This window comes from Electrona antarctica (assembly GCF_951216825.1).
Source record: "Electrona antarctica genome assembly, chromosome: 1".
NCBI classification, from domain to species: domain Eukaryota; kingdom Metazoa; phylum Chordata; class Actinopteri; order Myctophiformes; family Myctophidae; genus Electrona; species Electrona antarctica.
The window spans coordinates 55,445,161-55,468,313 of record NC_136806.1 but is presented as its reverse complement, the minus strand read 5'-3'; the positions used below and the strand labels follow the sequence as shown (position 1 = coordinate 55,468,313).

General features: G+C 43.0%; 1 protein-coding gene across 7 annotated transcripts in view; it reads left to right on the top strand.

Annotated features, from left to right (window-relative positions):
* The first annotated feature begins 4,335 nt into the window (after nucleotides 1-4,335).
* Nucleotides 4,336-23,153, top strand: part of LOC306924140 (uncharacterized protein) — a 328,928-nt gene continuing 310,110 nt past the window's right edge. For all 7 annotated transcript variants that reach the window (XR_013790128.1, XR_013790129.1, XR_013790130.1 and 4 more), the window contains exon 1: nucleotides 4,336-4,599. The gene's annotated coding sequence lies outside the window, so the exon portion shown is untranslated. The remainder of the gene's footprint in view (nucleotides 4,600-23,153) is intronic.

Sequence of the window (23,153 nt, the reverse complement as noted above, 5' to 3'; positions counted from 1 at the left end):
AACATAGTATAGTAACTATAAGTATATGCAGCATGCTAAGCAAATAATACTAACTTCATGTCCTCTTTCGTAAATATCATCTTTGGTCTTCTTATACGCCTCCTGCCTGGCAATTCCAACCTCACCGACATCTCAGTCTGGCCTCTCTGGCTTTATCTCCAAAACATTCTTGGGCATAAAGCTTCCAAAATGAGCTTCCTGTGAGTTTCCTTTGTCCTGTTGCATTTAGCAGCATTCCAGGAAATCCTGATTACCTTGTGGGTGTTAATGTAGTTTATTTATCATGGACACTAACAAACTCCCAATGTCTTTTTACCATTACATCTTGTATTATTTGACCACCCCCCCTCGTCCACCCGTTCCCCCAATCAACATCCAGCCCACCACCACCCCCCCCCAGCCCACTCCAGGACCGACCGACGCGTCGCGTCGGTAAAATGGATTTCGCCCTCCCTCGCCCACCTGTATCCAGGAGACATGGCTCACAGCTGGGTTAGGATTCACCCTGAGAAGACTTGTGTATACAATCTCTGCATTAGGTCGGCAGGCAGGCAGGCAGTCCACACACACACACACGCACACGCACACACGCACACGCCTCCCATCACTCCTTCCCTGCGCCCTGGCACCCATCACTCTCCTGGTCTCGTCTCCCACCATGCTTCTCTTGCCATTTGATTCAGATCACTGAATCACCCTCCCTCTTCCTTTGTCTGAGGCTCCATTTTGCCTGGAAGATGGACAAGAGGGGAGGAGTGTGCATGTGCGTGTGTGTTTGTGTGCGTGCATGCGTGCGTGCGTGCGTGCGTGCGTGTTGAAAAGGGGAGCAGGTGAGTCTTGAAACTTTAAGTTTTCCAGCATGGAGATACAAAATGTCTCAACTGCAATGAAGTGAGGAGACTTTTATCTGTCAAACTTGCGTGAGGTCTTGCCTTCCAGGGCGTTGAGTGACAAGCCTATAGTTAAAAGAGAGCCGAGATCAGAACGTGAGGTCGACAGAATGAGTTTACCTCTCACTCAGTCAATAACACATAGCGGTAGTGGCATGGTGAATATCAACCCTTCATATCAAAATTGCATTATGCACCGGCTGCTATGATAGCAGCCTTAAACTTAAAGGTGCATCGTGCAATATTTTTGATAGTGACAAGGCCTGAAAATAGTGTGTTGCTTCAGGTGTCATAGAGACTATTATGCTACCAACCAAAGTTCACTGGTGATGTCCCGGGTTGCAGATGGCACTATTTTAGCTGAATGTTTGCCTATTTCTACCAATGTTTGCCAGGAGGTCCCTGACTCCCTATAGCAAACTTGGGGTCAGCAAACAAATTAATATAGTGTCACAATCAATTTAACCACAAACCATATTCTTTGGATAAATTCTTTGGCTCTGATGAAGGCTGCATAGCCGAAACGCGTAAGCATTCCTTTTTGGTGTGTGCCAATAAAGAAATGGAAATGTGAGTACTTTTTCCGCCATTTATTTAATTTTTGGATGTGCTACCTTTTTGGAATTTTTTTAATTCCTATTTTTTGACTTTTTTTATTCTTTGGCTATTCAAAAATAGCTCCTAGCGTGTCACTTGAATGTGCACATTGTGATATTCGTGAAAATCTTTAATTGAATATAAGCAAACATTTTTTAACTCAAATTTAGCTGGAGGATCCCTGACATTTTAAGACCCTCTCGAAAACGAGATACTCAATGGGGTATTCCTAAATAAAGAATTTCAAACAACAACAAAAAACATTTTCAGAAGGGGGCCAAATATATCAATCTGGGGGTCCTTGAAATGAAAAGGCTTGAGAACCACTGTGTTAGATACGGTAGGCACAGCAATGCCTCATGATCTCAGGGACTGCAGGAGTTTGCTATGGGAGGGGGTTGTTGCCTTGTTTCTAAATTTGGGCATGCTTAATCCTGTTATGGATTTGGGGGATCCCCCAAATGAATGTAGGCCTACCGGTATTTGTCTACCGAACACCCCATCTAAAATAGTGCCACTGCTACGGACACCCATGAGTACTAGCTTTGTGTTGTTAAAATGTTTCAATTAACATATTCCACATTTTTAATTTTTTCCTAGATGTTTTTTATTTTTTTTTAAATAACTGATCTAAAAGCTCACAACGCATCACAATGAGATGAGCTGTGAGCTTGCAGATCTGCTATTTTTCTTTTTTCTTGAAAAAGAAGCCAATAGAGCGTCGCAGTCCCGCCTCCTACCCTGACCCAGGAAATGAAACCCAATGCATTATTCTCATAGACATTTCGTAAAGTATTTATTTAAAGACGGTTACGCCGCGGACAAAGCCAACTCGAGTCGTGACAACTCATGACAACACAAACAATATTTTGGACCAAACAAATAATTACAAAGAAGAAAAACAACAAAGAAAGTGTTGTAACCTGCCGTTTTTTTCTTCTTTCTAATTATTTGTTTGGTCCAAAATATTGTTTGTGTTGTCATGAGTTGTCACGACTCGAGTTGGCTTTGTCCGCGGCGTAACCGTCTTTAAATAAATACTTTACGAAATGTCTATGAGAATAATGCATTGGGTTTCATTTCCTGGGTCAGGGTAGGAGGCGGGACTGCGACGCTCTATAGGCTATATAGGTTTGAAGTAGGCTACCATAGTTATAGCAGAGCCTGAGTTATAGTTACATCAAGTTGCCTAGCTAGTCGCTTTTTTTGGTCTTGTTTTTAGAGATCTGGGCCCTCATTTATCAATTGAGTGTAAATTCTGCCCCAAATTCGAGTGTAGGATTCGTAGTACACCCACGTCGGGTCGGCATTTACAAAGTGATCGTAGACAGCTGTTCCTTCCTAATTTCATTCCTAGCAGTGATAAATGTGACGGCTGAAATCAATCTGGCACGCCCTATGAAATCAAGCCTCGCCCTCGTTTTTGCGACATGAACAACTGCAATACGACCTGGAAACCATGGTTACAGGAAGAAAAAAAGTTTTACTTTACTCGCTGCCCCCCTCCCATACACACACACAGACGCACGCATGCACGCACACGCAACTTGTTGTATCTTAAATAAATAAACCTGCATGAATTAAATAAAGCTGTAGGACTACCCTGTCTGTTTCTCCTCTCGCTTCGCTTCCCTTGCTGCCGGCCTCACCCCCCGCACGCACGCACGCACATATCGCAATTTGCAAGCAACTGTCACTGTGTTGTTAGTAATTGTAGGCCTATATATTCAATTATTAAAGTCTTTATTCATTTAATATACAACAAGATATATTAGTGAACGAAACCTGAACCTGTGAACCATGAATGATATAACAAATAGGCGCGCACACACGCTGCTGTTTTGCAAGGTGCATCTCCTGTCCTGTCTGTCTCTCTATCACTGTGGTCCGTCCGTGACACCGTGACCAATTGACCGTTCGACAGTCTATTTAAATTGCCTCGCTGTCAACTGTCAATTATATGAATATTGCAGGCAAAACCGTAGCCTCATGTGTCACTGGACAGTGGTGGTGGTGGTGGTGGTGGTGGGCTGCAGGCTGGCTTAGCCTATACTATCTCCGATGCGTTCCCACTTGCGCTGGCACGGCACATTTGGCATTCGAGCGACGCGTCGGGTTTATTAAACGAGGAGGAGATTGCATATACTGTAACTCCAAAAAGACATCGGCCTGCTGTAGATTCGGCTACAGTAGGCTACCCATGTTGGGACTCTCCGCGCTGCAGCACGTACTGCACTATACTCTCCAACGTCCCGTCATGGAAATATTTCAGCACAGACAGCCCAAATCCTCGCATGTATGCGCTCATCATGCAAAACACTGTTTAAATGGCGGCTTACGCATCTAACTTGCAACATTGTTTTTAAATGCGCGATTTTAATTGCTTGCTTGTAAAGTTGGAAATCTCCTACTAATTTCATATGACACAAAGACACATCGTTAATGTATTCCTTTACTTTTTTTTTTTTTTTTACATTTAGCCCATATACATACCTATACAGTTTTATATAAACATTTTAGGAGTGAATACATATGTTTCGATGCCTGTGAAAGCCTCTCAGCTGGTCAAACAATGCTGCTCCGCTGTTCTACGACAGAAAAACAGGTGAGGACAAAGCGTACGACAGCTCCCGACCAGACGTGGTTTTTGTCTTGGCAAAAGATCATTTTCAATCTTTGGCGCAATTCGTAAATGCCGAAAATTGCGGTAATTTCGGCGTACACCCATATTTTGGCGTACGCACGGTTGATAAATGAGGGCCCTGGTTCCTTATTTCTCCAAAAATCTGGCAACACTGCATTAGCATTGTAAACCCCGGTAATTATTGCACCTGGACCTGGTGTGCTGTTCCGTTCTGGCTCCACTGTGTGTGTTTGTGCCGAGGATTTTAGTCCAAAAAGTGTAGTCATTTGCGCCGAGGTTGACGTTAAACACTCCTCAAACATGAATTCCTACACATGGCACTATAAAATAATAATTATTATCCGCTCCTGTGCAAACATGGATCAATTATTACCAGCGTGATATGATATGATATGCCACAGAGACGGACCTAGCCCAAGATTTAGACGGACCCATTCCAGAATGGGCTCACCCGTGGACTGCCTGCAGGTATTTATTTATTTATTCATTTATTTGTTTGTTTGTTTCATGTTTGTTTGGCTAGCCTGAATAACTCTTTATGTGGTGGGTGCATTTTATTTTGGTGTATTTGTTCTGAGCCTGTGTATACCACGTCTATGCTGTGCTCTATGAAAGTTTGAGAATTGTCATTGACATTGACGTTGCATTGCGTGCGTCTCGAGTTCCCACGGCTATTATGGTGGCTATAGTTGAACTTGTCTGTTAATGCCTGCCTCAGTTAATGCCTGTCTTCAGCCCCTGAATTCTAGCCACAACCATATTAGCAACTTTAGCAAGGAATATCACCTCTAATACTAAGCATGTGTTGTATGGAGAATATAGGTTGCTACCTTCAGGAAGGAGATATGGTGTACCAGCATACAATAAAGTCAGACTAAAGAGGTCCTTTGTCCACCAGTCGACCTTGATAGTCTAGTCACTGGAAGGGGGTATCATGCACCCCCCGGAATAATACTTCTAATCAGTGTTTTCTTATTGGAAAAAATGTGCTGAAAATGATGAGTTATGATAAAAAGTTGTCAAAATGTCCCACCTACCTCAAAACCCCCTTTTAGGTATATGGCTCTGGCGAAATTGTGTAAAGGCAAATATTAATTCACTAAAATTACATAAATAGACATGGTGGTCTGAAATTGGTCATGGAGTATCTTGACACATAGGGGTAAGTAGCAGAACAGGATTTGGTTGGTTGCTACCATTATATTCTTAAATATGACCCACATCATCCTCAGAAACACACAAAAATATGGTGTCCGCTTGACTAATAACAACAAAGATGGTTATTTTCCAACACATTATGGTGAGTATCACTGCCTCACTTGTATATAGAAAACTTCCCATATCCCTAAGCTTCAATTTGAGCCCAAGATAACCTTTCTATCTTGTAAATTACTCTTTCTGTCGCCAAAATTCTGAACTATACCTCAAATCGGTGAAAATTGTATATTCAGTCAGTTTCAGCTATACATTTGGAATGAATGATTGAATAACTGAGTTTGAACTGACTCCACATTATGGAATATTTCTTGAATAAGCCATGTTAAAAAGTTGGCAAAGTGTCCAATCTACCATTGTTATGCAAATGAGTTATGAAACAATCGATTTTCACTATATCTCAGCCAATATTGCACTTAAATGAACAAATAAGGTGTCTAGACCTATGTTTTGAGGGTCAACCGGTCAAGGATCTCAGTGAAACTATTCTTAAAGTGACCACATGTGCCCGTGGCATGCTGGTGTACAAATCAGTGCTGCCATTACAATAAAGTCACATTTATACCAAGTAAGAGATACCAATATTGCATATAACTTTTACAAATAAGGTATCTAGACAGGTGCTGTGCATTTAAGCAAGCTTTATAATTTAGAATATACTGTAGCATAACATAAAAAACTAAAAACATTCTTAGTATGAACAATAGTATACGGCAGTATACACGCTATAGAATGGCCTGCAATATGCAGTACAAAATTCAAACAGTCACACAATCCTGTAACAGTATTCCATCCTATTACTATACACACTCAAAGGCAAAAATGTAAACAGTGTACAAACAGTGACCACCCTAGCCTGCACCATAAAGAACAAAATGCACAAACGTCACATTAATCAGTCATCGTGTTCATAGAACTCATCAGTCTTCTTTGTCTTCTTGTCCATGGTCTCCAATGACAAGGATTTTCAACCATCTCTGCCCTTCATATGGTTTTGTTTTTACCACAATAGCTTCATCAGCTCGCTTGTATAAGGCGATGGTTCTCTTCAGAGCAGAGTAGCATGGAGGAAGACGAGCCAGGTCAACTTTAGATTTAAGAAGTGAGTTTGTCATTGGTGACGTCCACTGGGGCGGCGGTGGCTCAGGGGTAGAGTGGCTGGATGGTAACCGCAAGGTTGCCAGTTCAAACCCGGGCTCCCCCAGAGTTAGTGTCGAAGTGTCCTTGAGCAAGACACTGAACCCCTAACAGCTCCCGATGTGCAGGTTGGTGCTTTGCATGGTTTCCGCTGCCATCAGTGTATGAATGTGTGTGTGAATGTGTGTGTCTATGTAAAGCGCCTTGGATAAAGGCGCTTTATAAATGCACCATTTACCATACTGAAGACTCGCAACTCTGTCCATACAGCAGACAGATGAATTGCTCCAACTATACTAATTAAGGATCTGTTCCATATAGTGTAGCACAAGGCACATTTGAAGGACCCCCATAACCCTTACAGGTCCATTTGGTTCCATTTGTACATTCAGAGTTGCACACCCGTAAGGGGCCCTGCATATCAACAGCTCAGTAGCTGCCTCCTACTACAGAAACAGGAGATAGGCTCCTGCCCTATGGGCCTCATGGCTCTGCAAGGCTTACAGGTCCATTTGGTTCCATTCTGTACACACTGTAAAGTTACACACCCGTAAGAGGCCCTGGATATCATCAACAGCTCAGTGGCCTTGTAGTTAGAGCGTCCGCCCTGAGACTGGATGGTCAGGGGTTCGATCCCCAGCTGGGTAATACCAAAGGGTTGGATTGGGGTAAGTCCCTGCGACATACTAGTCATGCCAGGGAGTGTACTTGTTAGGCTCCTGCCCTATGGGCCACATGGCTTGGCTTGAGCTATAGAGCTATTTGAATTGTGAGTCTTCAGTGAAACAGTGGTGGGAGCAGATGACAAACTAATTTCTAAATCTAAAGTTGACCTGGCTCGTCTTCCTCCATGCTACTCTGCTCTGAAGAGAACCATCGTGTCTTATACAAGCGAGCTGATGAAGCTTTTTTGGAAAAACCAAAACCCTATGATGAAGGGCAGGGGGGGTTGAAACTAAAGAGTTTTTTAATCCAGTGTGTCCTGCGGTGCAGTCCTACCAACCTCACTGGTTGATCTCCTTGACACTGTCTGGAGAGCATGGACAAGAAGCCGACGAGATAGAGGCATTGATTTAATCGGCACTGATTTGTACACCAGCATGCCACGGGCACATGTGGTCACTTTAGGAATAGTTTCACTGAGATCCTCGACCCTCAAAACATAGGTCTAGACACCTTATTTGTTCATTTAAGTGCAATATTGGCTGAGATATAGTGAAAATCGATTAATTTGATAATGGAGGCACTCATTTGCATAAAAATGGTAGATGGGACACTTTGCAAACTTTTTAACATAGCTTATTCAAGTAAGAAATATTCCATGATGTGGAGTGAGTTAAAACTCAGTCATTCATTCATTTATTCCAAATGTATAGCTGATACTGACTGAATATACAATTTTCACCGATTTGAGGTATAGTTCATAATTTTGGCGACAGAAAGAGTAATTTACAAGATAGAAAGGTTATCTTGGGCTCAAATTGAAGCTTGGGGATATGAGAAGTTTTCTATATACAAGTGAGGCAGTGATACTCACCATAATGTGTTGGAAAATAACCATCTTTGTTGTTATTAGTCAAGCGGACACCATATTTTTGTGTGTTTCTGAGGATGATGTGGGTCATATTTAAGAATATAATGGTAGCAACCAACCAAATCCTGTTCTGCTACTTACCCCTATGTGTCAAGATACTCCATGACCAATTTCAGACCACCATGTCTATTTATGTAATTTTAGTGAATTAATATTTGCCTTTACAATTTCGCCAGAGCCATATACCAAAAAGGGGGTTTTGAGGTAGGTGGGACATTTTGACAACTTTTTATCATAGCTCATCATTTTCAGCACATTTTTTCCAATAAGAAAACACTGATTAGAAGTATAATTCCGGGGGGTGCATGATACCCCCTTCCAGTGACTGTACTATGAGGCTTAATCAGGAGTTGTAGTAGCCACAGGATAATCTAAGCGGTGGATATATTGCTCTTGTCTTTATGTATGTAAATTGTCTTGTTCTTTGTGTTATGTCAAATGTGTGTATATGTGTTCTGCATACTTGGCTGCTGTGTTGCAAGACACATTTCAAGTACTATATCATATCATATCATTAGAAAAGAAAAGAAAGGTTATGCTATGTATTCAGACTAATGGAGTGAAATGACAGTTGACAGTAACAGTTGTGTTGCTGAAGAACTGGCCACTGCACTGGGTGATTGAGCTAGCTCTGAATCTCTGATTAATAATAGCTGAGTTGTGTTGTTTCCATTTACCTTTTTGTTTGTTTTTAAATTGTGTTTCTTTTGGATTTTTTGGAAATGGAGTTGGTTGAATCTGTGGTTATTTGTGTTAATTTGGTTGGTTATAATTTGACATAAAATAAGTGCCTGCATCTGTGTCTTGTGATCTCTCAAACATGTGCATTTAAAACGGATGGTTAAATATCATCAATCAAAAAACGATACCTTTACATTACAATACATGCAGATATGCTGCAGTACCGGTATATGTAAATATGCCTGGTAGATGTTTATAACTTGAAGTTGGAATATCTTGCACACCACATATTCAAGTATTTTATGCACTAGGCAAGGCAGGGATTTCATGGAAGCCATGCCCCACAGTTTGGCCTTCTGTTCTTACCATCACACAACATGATAGGCTAATAGGCTATGCCCTGAGACTGTGACTCTGGCCTTAACACCCCACCCGCACTAGCTGAGCTGTACCATCTACTCCTCTCTATGGTTTTTAGACACCAGTCACACATGTCCTTTGTTCTGAATTCTCACCCCATGTCAGAGGTGGAAAGAAAGGATTCGATTTTGTACTTTAGTTTGAACCTCAGATTTTGCATCATTAAATTGGAGAACGTTTGCTGCCATGTCCACTTAATATAAGTGACTGTGGGCTTGTTTTTCTGTAAAGCTGCTTGTAGCCTATAAATAGTGGTGGTTGTATTATTTTGTGCTTGTTTCTAAAGTGTAGTAGCTTATTTGGGCTTGCTTCCTGAATGATGTTTAATCCAGTGGTTATCAAACCTTTTATTCCAAGTAAGGATCCCCAAATTATTCAAAAGCAAGAACACACTATCAGGTCCACTGTGACATGTTGGACAACAAAAAGTGCATGAGTGATCGGGGTGCTTGATAGCTCAGCCATTTAGTGCACAGATCACGCACTCCTTGTGAGCTGCGAGGACCCGAGTTCAAATCAGACTCTTGGTCTTGTCTTGCATGCGTCGCCACTGTCTGACCTTGGGTTCGTGTCTCTCTACGAGTCTACGCTCAAGAAATAAAGCATATAAAAATGCAGGAAAAATATATACTTCAAAGAAATGCACGAGTGATGAGACACGGAGAAGATCAGCCTAATTTGTCTATTTCGCGTTTTAACATTTTTGTTCAATCATCTTGAAGTGTAAAGTAGAAAACTGCTGAATGTTCACGTAATTTTCAATGTTTGCCTAGTATTTTCACTGAATGTTCACCTATTACGAGTACAACATGCCCAGAATAGTGACTCATTAGTTATTGTTCTTAAATACTTATTCCCATTTGTATTGCTATGATGATTGCATAAGTGCAAAAAAAGCGCTTACAAATGGCTGATTCACTGTCTACTCCGGTCGGCACTACGTTGCAGTGCCACTCTAAGCTCATTCTCTGCCTATACGCCGCAGCGATTTAAGGCCCAGGAATAGAAGGATTGATGGAGAGAGAAAGGGCAGGAGAGAGCTTGGTAATTGAGTAAGTACCCTTCTGAATGTGGAGGCCTGAATAAAAATACCTTTCTTTTTTTTTCTTCTTTTTTTTTTTTTACAAAAGCCTTTCTTAAGATGATTCCACTCAAAAGTACATAAAAGCTCTTTTCAAAGTTTGTCTGTGTTCTTTGCCCTCAGCTGAAACAGTCCCTGCGGAGAATGCAGAGAAATGCACAAACACTCATGCACTCACTCCATCTGAAAGACAAGGATGAAAGGCTTGACCACAAGAATACAAACTCGCACACTTAGGCTACATTCTTTCTGAAACCGTGACACACGCACGCACACACACACACACACACACACACACACACACACACACACACACACACACACACACACACGCGCGCATTCATGAAAAAATAAAGAGGGCATTCCATTCAGGGCCCCTATAATATTTTAACCCGAGCATCTTAACCCCGTGTTATTAATAACGCTCCAGTTGAAACATAACAGCACTCGTTCGACGCTGAAAGGCTCAGAGTGTGCAAGCAAGCAAACAAACATGCAAGCAAAGTAGGCTTTTATCTCTGACTCCCCGAGCAAGAATTACCCAGCCCCGCTGGCTGGTGGAATGGCCAGCAGAGATAAAAAGGAGATGGAGACCCATTACTTTATTCAGGAGAGGCTTTCATCACTCATCTTATGAAACAGAGAAGTACATACTTTAAGGGAGAGCAGATGATACAGGAGACGGATGGAGCAGTGAAACTGGGAAACGTATAGGCTGGTGAGATGTGTTTGCTGCACAGCAAATCTTAACGCATTTAGACCTGACCTCAAAAAAATTGAAAATTCTTCTAAATCCTCCAGTTTTCTGAAATAAATATTTTCACGATTTTTCAAAAATAGCAGACCTACAAGCTCGTAGCGCGCCACTCGGTGGCGCGCTATGAGCTTGTAGATCTGCTATTTTTCAATAGCTAAAGCACAACATAATGCTAACATCAAAAGGGGTTCCCGCCCAAAATGGGTTAACGCACAGGCCCGGTTAAACGGAGATAATTCACAGAGGGAGCCATTGATCTGCTCTCCTTGCAGGTGCACCGGAAATGTATATTTTTGGCTCCAAAATGGTCATATATTGACCAGAATAGAGTTAGCCGTTGGCCGTTTTCCCATATTCTGCTAGTATACATGCCATACATATCAACACTATACCACTGTCAGTTTCTTAACCACATGATTTGTTAACTACTATTTTGGGATTAACATTAGGCGAAAATGGCAGCTTGTAGATTGGTTATTTGCCGCAATGCGATTTGGTGTAAGCGGAAAAAAGGGGGCTTAGTATAGATCTCTGGTGGACACTGGACCCCAGTCAATATAGGGTTGACAAGAATCAAGATTACATGTAATTTATATTCATATAGTGTATCTATGTCATCACACAGCACGTTTTCATTCACAGGAAGTCATAAAATTTACTTTTTAGGGACTTTAGATATAAAAATGCATCTATGTTTTAGGTATGCCCATATGATGACATACATATGATATGCTCTAAAAGGTGTGGCTAATTGTAAAATAAACTACTGCTCAAAAAACTAACAAACATGTAATCGCAAAACTACAACCATATTTTCCCAAACTTAGTTAACTTGACCTTTGTAGTTTGTTGCAGGATTTGTTGTAGTGCCATGCCACAACCTTCCTCTCATTTACGGTTGACCTAATAAAACGATACTTTATAGTTTATATGAACATGTTTGCACCTCTTTCTGCTTGCAGGGTTCTTTGACAATGCAATTTCTCCTTGGTTGTCCTCATAAAAAGTTGGCTGTGCGCACTGATGCCCCATCGTCAATACCTCGGCTGGAAGTAGGCTGAACTTACACTCCTGTGTGGTTGTGGCCAACGCTAGATTCTCAGCCTCATATGTGGATAATGCTACAGTGGGGTGCTTTCTGTTTTTCCATTAAATCAAAGGACTTTCATTTAGACGTACATGATTGCCTGTTGTACGGCATCTGTCGGTTACATCAGCTGGCCATCAGTCTGCATCACTGTATGCCTGTAGTCGCAGCTCCCAACCATTGCATTTCTTGTAACACAACTCGCTGTCAATTGTACCCTTCAAGAAATATCAGTACATGTTTTACAGTAACCCACTGTAAAACTGTTGGCTTGGCGAAATACTGTCATAGTATACTTACTACAAAACTTAGGTCTGGTCTTGTACAAATAGATTAACCCATTTAGGCCTGACCTCAAAATTTAAAAAAAAATCTTCTAAATCCTCCAGTTTTCTGAAATAAATATTTTCACGATTTTTCAAAAATAGCAGACCTACAAGCTTGTAGATCTGCTATTTTTCAATAGCTAAATTATAACAATGTTTAAAACACCAAAAGGGGTTCCCGCCCAAAATGGGTTAAATGACCGACTACTAAAATACAAACATTCAACTTGTTTATTTTACTACTTAAATGCTATACTTCATTGTACATCAAATATTGTAGGTCTGTTATTGTCACTGTATGATGGCTTTGGTTTAACTCTATACTTAGTTGAACGGAGCAGTCTCTATACTTTTGCCCAGCCCAGATGATAGATCACTTGCACAGGACTCGGCTGTACTGCTTTACTTTTCATTACCTTATTGTCAGGTACTTTTGCGTATAGTTCTTTGATCTCTTTGCATAATGCATGAATGAATAGTGACTGGTTTGAATGACTCTGGCAATCCCTTCAACATCATTGCAATTAACAGTCTGTCATTAACATTTCTCCAGCGATTCTTAATGCTGTATAATGTAGTTTGTACCCAGCCACACTTTAACCATTCAACATTTGTAGTGAAGATAGTTTGGTATACATGCTAACTCTGCATGGCTTCCATTTACCTGCATAATAATGTATATTGTTCAGTGTTTGCCGCTACCATTTTTTTTTGCTGGTCTGCACATTACCAGCGACAGTCTTTTGATGTTCAGAAACTGGATTAGTTCTGCATATGCCTCAGCATTCTTGGTCCCTTCTGCAGCTTATTCATCAACGTTGGCTGGTTTCTGTACGATACTGTAGTGTTCTTGAGCTTTCGAAATTGCGGGTGAACAAGGATTACATCTCCCTTAACCCATTTTGGACTGAGGTCTGAAAAACCCTGTGTTTCTATGTCAGTGGTGCTCAACCTTTTTCATGTCAAGAACCCCCAGAATTATCTCTATTGGAATGTCGATGTATTTTATTCAGAGGATTCTGTGTGTCAATTCTTTTTTTTATTTTTTAACCCATTTTGTGCGGGAACCCCTTTTGGTGTTAGCATTGTTATGCTTTAGCTATTGAAAAATAGCAGATCTACAAGCTCATAGCGCGCCACCGAGTGGCGCGCTACGAGCTTGTAGGTCTGCTATTTTTGAAAAATCAAAGAACGACATAGAAACATAGCTTTTTCAGAAAACTGTCAGGATGTAGAAGACATTTTTAGAATCTGATTTCAGCTTAAAGAGAGAGAGAGAGACATTAAGTGTGGTGTGTAATTATAAGTGTGTTGTCGATATTGTGCGACTTGGTCATGTCATGTCATGTCAAACACTATGACACATGGAGTGAAGTCCATGTCTGACTGAAACACTCAGTCGAGGTTTCAGCATTGTATTCCAGCTGTGGTGGCTGCTGCTTATAGCATTAGAATTGTTTGACGTATATCGTGTGTATATCTCCTCCTGCATACATGTGAGTGGGCGCTGAGGTGTAGGTGAGACTACTTTGACATGAACTCACACGCCGACTCACAGCCACACCCACTGCTACCACCGGGTGCCCTGGGTAAATATTCACACAGAATGTCAGCCGCACAGGTGAGGAGGCTGCCAGCACATTTCCCCCTGACATAGATATAATGTATGACAACACTTCCACCCCCACTCTTGCCCTCCTCCTCCTCCTCCGCCAACCGTGTGCGCCAGCCTGCTGAGGTGGCACGCTGCTCGAGTGCGCGCACACACTCACCTGCCTGTGCCCACATGCCAGGGCCCTGGGTTCGTTAGTGTCACCCGTGCGGCGCCATGTGTTCGACTAGCCCTGTGCTTTGTCCTTTTTAGGGAGCGGGGCGAGTTGCACAAGGTTAATGTTGGTATTAGTATGTAGCATTTGCCACGCTGGGGCGCCTCCCTCATTGGTATTTCATGTAGAGCGCCGACACATTCGTCACGTTTCATAAACTTTCTTATTATTCACTGGCGGGGAGTAATTTTCCCCTGCCACTCGCAGTCGTGAGTGAGAGACAGAGGGGGAGAGAGAGGCTGAGAGGGGTGACACTGAAATTCCTCTAATAATGTTCACCTCTCCAACTCATTCACATGAACTTGTTTATTCGAAGAGCAGGTGCTCGAGTAGCAACCCCCTCCCCATCATGAATCCCTTTCGCAGCACCACTCCTGCAGCCTCTCCATGCCAGCATCTGGGGTGGGGGTGGGGGTGGATGGCGGGGGGGGGGTTGAGGAGGGGGTGTGCATTGTGGAGGTGGCCAAACAGAGTTGTCAGAGAAGGCGACACAGACATGGGCTCATTATGAGAGGAAGTCGGGGCTAAAGGCATCTTTTGGACATGTGGGAGCGAGGAATCCATCAGTGAATCCGTGAAGCAAGCAGCAGCCGCCCCTTGTGGAAGCCACAAGGAGCCAAAGGATCTGATGGAGCCAGATGAATTGTCCATGAGCATGCAGCATATGTGGCAGGCAGCTTCTCTCCTCCGCCACACGTCCTTGTATATCTTTGTTAGGTTGCGGAGCGTGCCCATAAAGCCCGGGCATGGCAGCGAGAGGCTTTTTACGCCGAGCAGGTGGCCATGTTGTCCCGGGCCAAAAGGCATAAAAAAAACCAACCTGCCCCTGGCAGCTGCCTGGCCGTAAAACACATTTATGCCATGATGTCCAGGCTCGTCCCTAAAGTGTGATTCAGACCCCGGGGCCAGCGCCGTCGTGGGTGTCTGGCATTTCTGGATTGATCCCCGAGTCTGCTTTATCCCATTTTGAGCGGGAACCCCTTTTTGGTGTTTTTAAACATTCTGTTATAATTTAGCTATTGAAAAATAGCAGATCTACAAGCTCGTAGCGCGCCACCGAGTGGCGCGCTACGAGCTTGTAGGTCTGCTATTTTTGAAAAATCGTGAAAATGTGGTGCAAATCACATAATATATATTTCAGAGCGAACATTTTTAACTAAAATATTGGCTTCTGGGGGGGGGGGGGGGGGGTCCCTGGAACTACATATTTTGAGATGGGGGTCCGTGCAGGCCCAATAGAGATAATTCTGGGGGTCCTTGACATGAAAAAGGTTGAGCACCACTGACATAGAAACATGGTGTTTTCAGAAAAAAGCCTTATTTTTAATCGACCTCAGTCCAGAATGGGTTAAACGCATTAGAGCTGAAAGCCTTTGACCTTTTGTATTATAATGGCCCTTTTTTTATCCCCTGCAAACACGGGGTAAATTATCACCTCTGTGTACTGTAAGGTAAATTATCACCTCTGTGTACTGTAAGCATGGTGTAAAACGGTGACAGTGGGCGGCTGTGGCTCAGGAGGTAGAGCAGGTCGTCCAATGATCCCTGGGTCGGCGGTTCGAATCCCGGCTCCTCCTGTCCACATGTCAAAGTGTCCTTGGGCAAGACACTGAACCCCACACTGCCTCCAATGAGTCGGTCGGTGTGAGCTCGCCACCACTGGTGTGTGAATGTGGGAAGTGAGGACGCTGGCGTCGACTGTTCGCCGCTTCACCTCCCAATGTATGAATGATTGAACCATTGTAAGCGCTTTGAGTAGCACGTGTAGTGCATAGAAAAGCGCCATAAAAATGCAATTCATTATTATTATTCTCAAAGTAGGGTCGGGGAGGGCACTCGGGTGGTGCACTGGTAAAATGCCTGCCCTGCACCAACGCGGAGGTTGTGGGTTCGAATCCACCGTGGTGGATGTTTTAGCTAATTCTACATAAACAACTATAAGGGGGAACCAGGGTGGAACCAGGCAGAGCAAGGCAGGCAGAGCCTGCTGGTTAGTCAGCCAGGGACCAATGGGCATGCTGACAATGGGTCAATTGACAAAAATGGGCTCGACAAGGTTCCAGGGGGGTCCCCAGCTACAATGGGCTCGACAAGGTTCCAGGGGGGTCCCCAGCTACAATGGGCTCGACAAGGTTCCAGGGGGGTCCCCAGCTACAATGGGCTCGACAAGGTTCCAGGGGGGTCCCCAGCTACAATGGGCTCGACAAGGTTCCAGGGGGGTCCCCAGCTACAATGGGCTCGACAAGGTTCCAGGGGGGTCCCCAGCTACAATGTTTATAGTTTGTTTATTTTTACGTTTTACATTAACCACTTGAACCCTAGCATCGCTATTCTGAGGAGAAATTTAGCCAAAAATCGCAGATCTACAATCTCACAAGTTTAACGCCTCGCACTGTGAGCGGTTTGGTGTAGAGGGGAAAGAGAGCAGACACAGTTTTTAGTTTTTAGTTCTTAAAAATCTTTAAATCTTCACTTTACTGTCATGGGGGATCTACAAGCTCATAATTTGGCGCGATCGCTTAGACTTCCAGAACAAATCTTGAAAAAATGTGGAATCTTTTTGAAACGACACAGATGGAGGTTCATGGCCAAATACATATCACTTACGATAAGCAAACATGGCAACACTTCCCCCATACGCCCAGATATCTCCCTATCTCTCCCGTTCTCCAGCTTTCTCTGACTCTTTATCTCTTTTCACGCCCATCGGAGTCCAATACGGTTTGGATGTTCCATCTTAAGGAGGTTGTAACGGATCCTGTCTGCACCCTCATTACAGCCCAGAACAAATAAACTATCATTGTCAGTTGTGCGGGGGGGGGTCACGGTCATGGTTGCAGGGCCGAGTCAAGGATGGTGGCAGGTTAGATTTATGAGTAACAGAGAGCTAGAACTCGGTGTCCCTGGATGTGTGGCCTCAAGACTTTATTTTGTATTAACCTGTGTGTTTAAGGTACAAGAACAAGAGCAATCAATGGTTGTGTTGTCTGTTAGAGTGGGAAAGAACTACAGTTCTACAAGTTCAACACGGTTCAATAAAAGAACAAGAAAAGATCCAAAGCACTCAAAAAGTTTATTTCATGGTGTGATTCTGGGACACACAACCCACGCGTAGCAGCACACACTGCCTAGTTATGTTTTAACATGCACATGTATTGTCCATATTACAATTTCTGCAGGAAATATAACCATCGTACTGTAATAAGAGGTTTTTGACTTTTTGGCAGATTGCCTTGGATCTTTTTGTCTTCAAGAAACTTGCTCCAAGTGCCCGTATTTGGACTTCCAAGCACTCCAGAACCTTAATTATATTGAACTAATATTTTCTCCATCGACCACTCGCACACTAAATAAATATGACATACAAATTATAATACTAAGATTTAATACAGCAATGTGATAATGGCATATTCCTGAAATATTAACAGATAAACACATTTTGCCAGTAGGCCTAACGGGCGATACAGATTCAGAATGCTTCAATATGGCGTAGATTATGTTCTTCTTATTTTGAGCTGTGCATTGTGATACTATTTCCCTGTGAAGATTCTTGTTGTTCGTGTTGGAAATGTTCTTTGCAGTAGTTGGCTCTTATCAGTGTTGTCTTTGACAGCAGTCTGACTGACTGACTAATTACATCATTCACTAAGAGAAAAGTTGCTTTAATCTTTTATCGGTTTTGTTGCCGCGAGTCTTCATTTTGATTATGATCTTTGTTCTGTATTCTGACAGAAGATTTGAACTTTCTTTGCTGCACAGAAATGATCTCTCCAACAGAGGATACATTGCCTACTGCTGTGTCCCAATTCCATATGTAGTTTATTCATTCTTGCTGTGTGAGTGTGCTCACAATGGGTATGCTTATGCCCTCCCCAGACTTTAACCACACCAAGTAGCTCGTAGTATAAGCTCTGCTGTTTCTGTAGCATGAGGCGGCTTGATGTACAAGTACACCCCCTGGACATGACGTACAAGTACACCCCCTGGACATGACGTACAAGTACACCCCCTGGACATGACGTACAAGTACACCCCCTGGACATGATGTACAGGTACACCCCCTGGACATGACGTACAAGTACACCCCCTGGACATGACGTACAAGTACACCCCCTGGACATGATGTACAAGTACACCCCCTGGACATGATGTACAAGTACACCCCCTGGACATGATGTACAAGTACACCCCCTGGACATGATGTACAAGTACACCCCCTGGACATGATGTACAAGTACACCCCCTGGACATTATGTACAAGTACACCCCCTGGACATGATGTACAAGTACACCCCCTGGGCAAGACTCTGGTATGTCGCAGGCACTTAACCCCACCTCTGATGCCGAGTGCCAAGCAGGGAGGCATTGAGTTCTATTTTTATAGTCTTTGGTATGACCTGGCCGGGACATCGAATCCCAACCCAACCTCCCAATTTCAGGGCAGACACTCTTAACCACAAGGCCACAGGGCTGGTTTAACCATAGATATATATAAACTCTAGATAGCTCACCCGCGCTGTTGGCCAATGGAGAGCGACGTCGTTACGTGGCGGCCATCTTACCTCGGGCCACATAACATTGTGTCTATGGGGCATGTACTCTTAAATGACCATAACTTGCTACATTTTCAACCGATTTTCAAACGGTTTGGTTTGTTATAAACGTCAGAGACGTCCGCATACTTATATGCTTTTATATGACGTTCATATAAAAAAAGAAAATGAAGCAGATAAGCGTCCTGAATCATAGCCACGTTGACAACGTTTGTAATAAACCAACCCGTTTGTAAATCCGTCAAGATTTGAGCGAGTTATGACTGTTTCTGTTTGAGCTGCCATTGAACATACTGTACTGTAGCCCCGAAGTAAGATGGCTGCCGGGTGAACGACGTCAGAAACTCCGCCTTGAGCCATCTAGAGTTTATATATATCTATGGGTTTAACCACACCAAACCTATACCTGGTGTTGCTAAAGGCAATTTTAGATGAGGTCACAAAGGCTAATGAGGGGTTAATAACTCAAAAACATGTAGCTAAGTTAAATAAAATTATAGGAGAAATATTCTCTTGTTATAGTTAAAATCCTGACAGTAGTTCTGTACGATATTTTGAGTATTTTCCCTAAGACATTTCTAAACACGATTGCAGTAGTCAAGCCAAGGAGAAATTAAAGTTTGTTAACATGGCTCTAAATGTTTAGTCTGGGATCAAATAAACAAACCACAAGGTTTTTTGGGAACAGAGCTGTCGTTCATCGTTGGATAAAGGACCAAGAGATGACTGCATTTCAGAATGAAAGTGATCTAGGCCAATTACGACAATTTTTGGTTTTGTCAGACTTCAATTGAACGGAAAATGTTTTTGACATCTTTGAAATGATTAGATGTCTTTAATATCTGCTAGATGGATAATTAAATGGGACAAGCTTGTAGGGTTGTTGGGCTCCGCTAGACGACATAATTTGTGTATCATCTACATCTACTATACATATTAACGATGAAAGGATATGTCATGCCTTGTACTGTACGTATTTAATGTATAATGTCACTAAGGGGAAGCATTACAAAAGTATAGACTGCTGAGTATAGGCCCCTTTACCATCAGGGGAGATTATTGGGAGGACAACTCACTGATTACTGCATATACAGGAAAGCAGGATATTTTTCCCATGATCCACATGGGCCAGCATGTGATGTCTGTCTTTGCAAATTTAAGAAAGGATGGGGATTGAGTGAAATACTACTTGCTGTCAGGCAGAAACATCGTACAGTATTTCCATTTGAACGTGTGTGTGTGTGTGTGTGTGTGTGTGTGTGTGTGGACATGAAACCAGTGAAAAAACGACAACGTTAACAGGCTGGCAAAAGTAATTTAGAAAGCCAGTTCAACCATTGGGTTCCTCCTGGAATCACTGGATACTCCCATGTCCTTGATAATGGGCATCGCCCTGGACATAAAATATTCATAAAACACAGGAGCTGTTTCTCAGTGAGCTGATTCGTCCTTCCTAGGATGTCTACTGAAAGATTCAACTGGTCACTTACTGGTAGCAGTTCTATGAGGCTGTCGGATTTTTAGTTGTCTGCCTGACCCAATTTACTCATTTGAATACCGGACTTTTATTTGTAACTGAGCATTTCTACAGTTGGGTGCCACCGATATTGTCCCTTATCATTTGACCCATTTAGGCCTGACCTCAAAATTTAAAAAAATCCTTCTAAATCCTCCAGTTTTCTTAAATAAATATTTTCACGATTTTTCAAAAATAGCAGACCTACAAGCTCGTAGCGCGCCACTCGGTGGCGCGTTACGAGCTTGTAGATCTGCTATTTTTCAATAGCTAAATTATAACATAATGTTTAAAACACCAAAAGGGGTTCCCGCCCAAAATGGGTTAACTGTCCTTTTGCGCAGATCACGCAAACCTCAGCAAAAAGAAAAGGACAATATCGATGGCCTCCAACTGTACATCTCTTCCACCACTGTTGTGCATAAGTCGGCTCGAAGCAGTCTGGACAGTCTTCCCTGACCTCTGGCATCAACGAGGCATTTTCAGCACCAGAACTGCTGCTCACTGGATAATTTTTGCACGAGAAAATCGGCAGTTATATATATATGTAAATATATTATGTAGCTTCACGTACAGTATGTATTGGATATTATAATAATAATAAACTTTATTTATAAAGCGCTTTTCGAAAAATGTTTACAAAGTGCTTTACAGTGTCAAGGGGCCAACAACAATCACATTTTTGAGGGGCAGCGGTGGCCTAAGGGTTAGAGGAACGCCCTTGTTGCCGAAAGGTTGCCGGTTCCATTCCCCGGACAGGCAGGAAAAATCTGGGTGGGGAAGTGATTGTCATCACTCACCCAACACTCACTGAAGTGCCCTTGAGCAAGGCACTGAACCCCCAACTGCTCCCCCTGGAGCTGCTTAGTGGCCGTGTGTGTGTGTGTGTGTGTGTGTGTGTGTGTGTGTGTGTGTGTGTGTGTGTGTGTGTGTGTGTGTGTGTGTGTGTGTGTGTGTGTGTGTGTGTGTGTGTGTGTGTGTGTGTGTGTGTGTGTGTGTGTGTGTGTGTGTGTGTGTGTGTGTGTGTGTGTGTGTGTGTGTGTGTGTGTGTGTGTGTGTGTGTGTGTGTGTGTGTGTGTGTGTGTGTGTGTGTGTGTGTGTGTGTGGGGGGGGGGGGGGGGGGGGGCGGAAAATGAGCACCTGTGCACTTCCCTGGGTAAATAAATGAAATGCATAAAATAGACATAAGACAATACTAGAACCAAAGCTTATACTGTACATACATGGACATGAACAATGAGCAACATGATACATCTAAGGAAAGGCTTTAGTGTACAAATATGTTTTCAAAAGTGATTTGAAAGTTGACACTGAATTAGCTAGCCTTAAAGCCAGAGGTAGGTCATTCCAGAGTCTGGGTGCCCGGGCAGCAAGAGCCCGGTTGCCCATAGTGACCAGGCGAGTCAAGGGAACTTCCAAAAGAGACCTGAGGATCTAAGGGTGCGTACTGGCCTGTATGGTTTCAGTATATCCGAGATATACTGTAGCTGGGAGCCAGGCCTCGCAGGGCATTTATACATTTTTTAAATCAACTCTAAAAGTCACTGGCAGCCAGTGGGGAGCAGCCAGATGTTGGTACCTTTTTCCTGATTTGTCCGATTCTAAGAAAGTTATTTTTATGTTGCCTTGCCTGTTTTGTTTGAGTCTGGGATAAAATAATTTCCTTGCTGGGATTATACTAGGATACTACAACCACCTCAAATGTAATGCTGTCGCTGTCACATTCCACAAGTTGTAGAGAAGGAAAGGGAAATAATGTTCGCCCACTTAGAAAGACAGGATACAATTTGTCAAATATGATGTGAAGCACTGCAAAGCAGCCCCAGATATGCCAACTCACTGCTGTAAAGGGTTGATAAGAATATTATGATAAATGGTGTCAATGGCTGCACTTCAGTCCAACAAAATATAAGTATGGAACAGTCACTAGTGTCAGCTTCCATTAAATGATCATTTTGTGACTCTTAATAGGTGCAGTCTCTGTACTGTGGTGTAACGAGACTGTCTTTTCCAGAGTTATTTATATTAATGGCGATTAATCGTTACAATAATATTTGAAGAACTTATGTTTAGGGGGCACGGTGGCACAGTCGGTAGTGCTGTCGCCTCACAGCTAGAAGGTCCTGGGTTCGATTCCCGCTCGGGACGCTGTGGGTGCTGGCGGCGTGTTTCCTCCTCCGCGTCATCAGTGCCCATACCCGAGGCGGTGTTGGCGAAAAGGGCCTTTCTGTGTGGAGTTTGCATGTTCTCCCCGTGTCCCCTAGGGTAGGTAGTACCCTCACAAAAAACATGCAGTAATCCTGGTCTCTAAACTGCCTCCCCCTGGCCAGCCGGGGCGCCTGATGGAGAGGAAAGGAACTGGTTGGAATAACGTGTTCCTTCCACGCGCTACGTCCAACCAGGGAAACTCCCCCCTGTCAGGTGTAAAGGAGCAACTTGGACACTCAGGCATGAAGGAAGCATGAGTTCAAGTCTGTTGCTCTCCCTATGTCCCCCATATATGGGGACTAGGTTGGCGGAGGGTGTGTAGAGAGCCCAGGATCACATTAGATAATTGACGAGGTACGAGGGATACAAATTTAGAAAAATAGCAGATCTACAAGCTCATAGCGCGCCACCGAGTGGCGCGCTACGAGCTTGTAGGTCTGCTATTTCAGGAACAAATTAATCCAGATGATAGGAAGCCATTTAAATGAAAAGCAAGTAAGTAGTTCTTAAACCATTTTGTGCCAAGGACCCCCACATTGATATATAAGCCTATATTTGACCGCGAACCCCCTCCATCTGAAATAGTCAAAAAAAATATATATATTTTTTTTTTTAAATATA